Consider the following 6,000-nt stretch of genomic DNA (forward strand, 5'->3'; position numbering starts at 1 on the left):
AGGAGATGGAGGATTACCAAGAGGCAGAATTGACTGAAGGGCAGTGGGGTTTTGGTGTTTCCTTCATTTGTATAACCTTCCTATTTGTGTTTGGCTTTGTTTTTGTGTGCTGTTGAGTCAGAACTGACTCATAACAAACTCTGTAGGAGGTTTTCAGAGGCAGTAAATTGCAGGGGAGGAGGCTGTCCATCTTTCTCCTGTAAAGTAGCTGGCGGAATCAAACTGCTGAGCAACGTCTTAACACTAGGCCAACAGAGCTTTAGAATGAGCTATTTAAAATTCGAATGTATATCTCAGTGTGACCCCAACTTTCCTATAGACTGAATAAAAAGCTCTGATGACGTACTTCATTACATGTTGTACTGCTAACAGAAGGTCAGCTGGTGGTTCAAATCCCATCAGTGCTCTCCACGAAGAAGACACACAATCTCTTCTTTAGAGATTCACAGCTTTGGGACCCGAAAGGCGGGTTGCTGTACATTGGAATTGAATGGGCAGCAATGAGTAGAGACTATTTATTCTCAGCACTGTGACAGATCACATCACTCTGTCACCATCGCCAAAAGACCTCCTCTCCCCTACGCTCTTACTCCTTGGCCTGGCTCTGGTGAAGAGATCACAATGGTAATTACCACAATGGTAATACATTTGAATCCTTTTTTCATTATGTACCGAATCTCTAGGGACATTGTGGCTAACCATTTAGCTGCTAAACCGAAGGTCTACAGTTCAAACCCACCAGCTGCTCTTTGAGAGAAAGGTGAAGCAATTTGCTTCTATAAAGATTTACAGCACAGGCAACACTATGAGGTACTCTGTCATTTTGAGTCAGAATTGATGACAGTTTCTGTGTGTGTGTGTGTGTGTGTGTGTGTGTGTGTGTGTTTTCAATATGCCTCGTTAGTTGAAGGGGCACATTGGGTTATATATTTGTGATTCAAATACTTTACTTCATGGCACTTTCTTCATTACTGTTAATCTCCTGAATAGATTAAGCTTTGATAATGAATCCCCATCAGTCAGCCAGGGTCTCTCTATTCTCAATGACCTCTCTAAACTCAATTTCCTTTGAAACCAGAATGAGAACTAGGCAACTGTGGTGGCTGTTCTGAGACTATGGTGACCAAACACCATTTAAGGTTGTTAAATGCCATTGAGTCATAGACAACTCATAGTGACCCTACAAACGAAAGACCTGAACACTTGTCTAACTCATTGTTTTCCCATGTTCGTAGAGTTTCCCGAGGCAAGCCATTTCAGAAGTGGACGCCACTCCTTCTTCCAAGCTTGTTTTAATCGGGAAGCTCCACCAAACACTGTCCACCATGGGTAACCATTATCGCATTTGACACGTCAGTGTTCCAGTGTTCAGAATCACAGCAACCAGGAGTTACCTCTGTACAGCAAGTGGACACACCAGGGCTATACCACTTAGAATAATGTTTGACCATTTAAGGTACGTGAGCAAAGTGTCGGAAATGAAACATAGATAAGGGGGTGAGGATATGCTGTGGGAATGTTGGGGAAACCCCAATGTAAATTTGCCTCTGGCAGAAGATACTGCCCCTGGAAATTTTGACAACTCACAATGAATGTACAAGAAGGGTTCAGAAAAAAAGCTTTGGTTCCTAAGGGTATACTGGGGATTTTGTGAGAAATGTGGATCACCAAATCATTTAAAGGTGATCTATCAGAGGGTTTGTATAGGTCTTTTCTGTGTCTCAGAATTATTTGAGACTAGAATAAGAAACATGATGGGTGAGAAATGTTTGGTGAGCAGGGAATGCTATTTCTTAGTTAATATGAAGCTAGAACTTATTTTGCAGAGGTCAAAACACAGCCAGAGTGATGCTTGGAGGCAAGGAAGATGAAATTTTGTCACATACACTTTGGGTCTGTTGCTAGGAGAGGCTATTCATTGGAAAGGAATGTCATGCTTGGGAAAAGGTGGAGGGTTGGTGAAACAGAGGAGGCCTCCCAGTCAAATGAACTGACACAGTGACTGCAGCAGTGGGCTCAAGTGTGTGAGAGATGATGAGGATAGAGCAGGATAGGGCACAGCTCAGATATGTTGTTTTTAGGGACATTATGAATTGAATTTGACTGCATGGTCCCTAACAGCAATAGAGGCATCTTGGGGTAAATGCATCACTCAGGATTTCAGTGAAGAGACATGGATATTAAGGAAGAAAATAAGGTAAATTCATGAAATAATTGAGGAGATTTTGACTTGAGGTGTTCTTGCGGAGATAGGAGAAATGGAAAATTATTAACGTGTTTCTGTTCATTGGATGTTCTTGAATCCCATCGAGTCGAGCACGACTCATAGTGACCCTATGAACAAAAGGCCTGAAGCCTTTCTATAACTATCATCATTTATCAAAGTTCATAGAGTTTCCAGAAGCATGTTGTTTAGGAAGTGGATGTCACTCCTGCTTTCAATTCAGAGGGTGAGTAGAAGAATAAATAACAATTACATGGACTTGGCAGGGTATTATGCTTGGGAGAGGGTGAGTGAAAAAAGAGGAAGATTCTCAACTAAATAGACCCACAACAAGAGAGAGCCTCAGCAATGGGCTCAGGACAGCAATCACTGTGAAGATGGTGTAGAACCGGGCAGTGTTTCATTCTATTGTGCCTGGGTCACTGTGAGTTGGGACTTACTCCACAGTACCTAACAACAATGGAACTTGGCAAAATTGATAATAACCAAAGGGGTTGCTGGTATTCTTGAACTCTGAGGGAATAGGAATCCAGGCATCAATGAGAGAGAGTTGGCCCTAGTTTGAGTTTTTGAACTCCAGATAGTCCTTGGAAGTCTAGTCTGCACAGCGAGCTCTATTACTGTGGGAGAGCAGCAGAATATACCTGGGTGCCAGCAGCAGGGAAAAGGGGGCTGACTTCACAGAGATTCATCCCTTTTTAGGAATTCTCTTCTAGCCAAACCTGGCGTTCCTGCTTTTAAACTCTCAGTGATGATGCAAGAGTGCCACCTGCTGTAAAACCTCCTAGCAGCTCTCATTTTGCAAACTGTTCTGGTTTTATCACTCTTAGCCATAGGAGAGAAGGCAACCGACATAATCAAGACACCAAGCACACAGTTGAAAATTCTGCCAATCAACAGTTAGTTGGGCCTCCTGAACCTGGAAATGACCTCACCTCTGGCTTCTTCAACAATACGTGTTTCTCGTCAGGGCCTCATAGCACTCCGTCTCCTTCATGCTCCCTGTCCAATCGCTCTAACCAAAGCTCGTTCTTGCAAAGAATTCTCTTCCTCCTGCGGACCTGACCCCCTCCTCACCTACCAATGTAAGGCTAGGCTTGCATGTTGCATCACTTGGGGGCAAACTAAGGGAGTTCTGATGGTGCAATGATTAATTCATTCAGCTGCTAATCAAAATGTTAAGGGTTCAAACCCACTTGCTGCTCTGTGGGGGAAGGATGGGGCAGTCTGCTTGCATCGAGATGGACAGACTTGGGAAGCTCACAGAGCAGTTCCACTCCATCCTTACAGAGAATCATGGGATGGGATTGGCTCTCTTATCTGGCTGTGGGTGGAGGGCTGGTTACAAGGCAGAGACCTTGGTCCCAGCTTAGCTCTACTGTCTCAGAATCTGCACATTGACAAAAAGCTTCAGGTCCACACTCAAATTTGAGGGGTTTTGCTATAGAGGATCTCTGCCTCTGCCTTTAAAGTAAGGCAGACAAGGAAACATGTATTTCTTCCTATGCCAACTGCAAACCAAAAGGTTGGAGGTTTGAGTCCCAGAGGTGAAGAAAAACTTGGTTGTTTACGTCCAAAAGAACAACCACTGACAATTCTGCGGAGCTTGATTTTACTCTGCATGTATGGGGCAAGGGTGGTCATGAGCTGACGTTGACGTAATGGTAACAAGTTTCTAACTTCCCAAACCTTCACCATGGGGTGGAAGTCTCCCTGGAGCCCATTCTCAGTTGAACTGAAAGTATTTCACAATCACATTCTCCAGCTCTGAACAGCCACTGTTCTCCATGACTTCACTCTGAGATAGGCATAACGAATCCTGCTATTTCTCTCTCTGATCACGTGATAGAAGATACAGATCAAAGTCTGTCTTCCCCGAGTGGCTTTGGGTTTCTCTCTTGTTGGAGCCCTAGACCATGTGCAGTTAAGCGCTGAGAATCTCTCCCTGCTCCAGCATTTGGTAAGAGGAGTCTTATTGGGACTGGATGCTGCAATGATGACAGGAGCTAGATGGCATCCTAATAAGCTGGAAGAATGTGCTTCAAAGGCTACTGGAGAACTTCCCAGCAATACTGTTTAAATACTGCATAAAACCTATATTTGGCAACCTTGGGAGGCTAACTCCCTGAGACTTTCAGGTCTTTATGGCACTGTACCAAATGCATGTCTGATACACAAGGATCATCCTTCCTCATGTTACTATATTTGCTCTTACGTTTGTCTCCTTTAGTTCAACTTCCTCCAAAGCTGTATTGCCCAATTGCTGGTTGTTTTTATATATCATTGGGTATAAACCAACTCCTAGCTGGCCCTTCAACAGATTTTCAGAGGCAGAAAATTGCACGGAAAAGATCTGTCATTCTGTCCTGGAGCAGCTGGTGGGTTTGAACCATGTGCATTCGGGATGGCTGTCTAGATCTTTACCACAAAGTCACAAAAGCTCCTTAAAGCTGTATTAGGCCTTCTCAAAGCCTTATTCCCTTACAATAAAGTCTTCCAGGTCCTCAGCCTCTTCACTAGATGTTTCTTCCAATGCTCCCCTTTAGCTGAAATCAGCCCTACCCAAAGGATCGACAGAATGATGTCAATGGGCTTGAGCATGACATTGTTATGATGGTGTAGGATAGGGCAGGGCTCAGACCTGCTGTGGGTTGCTGGGAGCTGCTGTGAGTGGCCCTGATGGCACCTATTACAACTACTCAAAGTAAGCCATTTGCCTTCTAATAGTCACTGGCTTTACCACCCTCCTGGGGACCTCGAGCAACACCCTTTTTCTTTAGAGGTGCCACTCTCTCACTGTTGTTAGCTACTGAGCATTTGTCCCTGCTTTCTGTGTTCATTGAGGATTTTGACATTAGACACAAGGTTTTTCTTTGCAACCAATTCTTGCCATCAATCAAGATGATTTCCTCACTCATGAGTCTACCAGCAACCTGGATTCTTTGGATTTTTCAGCTCCTAAAATCTTCATCTACATAGATTCCAATAGCTCAGGTCCCACCACCTGAACCTTATCACTGGGAACAGCTTTTCTGCTAGAATCTTAATTCCAAATGTACCTATCTGTGAGTACAACTTTATTTCTCCAGGTTGCCCTTTTGATTACTCCCTTACCTCTCTATAGAAAGCTCACCCATATTCAGGCCAGACTGTCCAAAGCAGCACTTTCAGATAGAGCTCTCTGGCTATTGGACTTGATCTTGAAATGTAACTGGTATTAAGAACTGAATTTTAGATTTTATATTGTTGTTGTTGTTGATTGATTGCCGTTGAGTCATACATGACTCATAGCAACTCTATGAACAAAAGACTTGAGACTTTTCTGTAACTATTGTTTCTCCAAGTTCATAGAGTTTCCAGAGGCATGTGGTTTAAAGTGGATGCCACTCTTGCTTCCAAACCTGTCTTAAACTGGAAGCTCCACCAAACACTGTCCACCGTTGGGCAACCTGATTATGGCACTTGACCCCCAATGGTACCAGGTTCAGCAACACAGCAAACCCAGATTACCTCAGCACAGCAAATTGACAGTAGAGTGTGATATGACTTAAAAGAATGTTCCTCCAAAATATAGTAACAAGGGATTAAAATATGATCCCTCAGGCCCAACTTTTAAATACATGGGCCCTCCAGGAGGTCTTGTTTAAACAAGAGGCTTAAATAAAAAACAACCAAACAGTCCACAATGACCCTCAACCAAAACAAGAGAGCCCATCTTACAGAGTCTAGTCGCTTCACCCAGTCTCCAAAATGGAGACAAGGGCTTGGCCTTAAAT

General features: G+C 43.6%; 1 protein-coding gene across 1 annotated transcript in view; it reads right to left on the reverse strand.

Annotated features, from left to right (window-relative positions):
• Positions 1–6,000, reverse strand: part of CD86 (CD86 molecule) — a 43,286-nt gene that overhangs the window by 22,401 nt on the left and 14,885 nt on the right. The gene's annotated exons all lie outside the window — the stretch shown is intronic.

This window comes from Elephantulus edwardii, unplaced genomic scaffold, assembly GCF_000299155.1.
Source record: "Elephantulus edwardii isolate Elephantulus edwardi_28Jun2011 unplaced genomic scaffold, EleEdw1.0 scaffold00032, whole genome shotgun sequence".
Taxonomy (NCBI): Eukaryota; Metazoa; Chordata; class Mammalia; order Macroscelidea; family Macroscelididae; genus Elephantulus; species Elephantulus edwardii.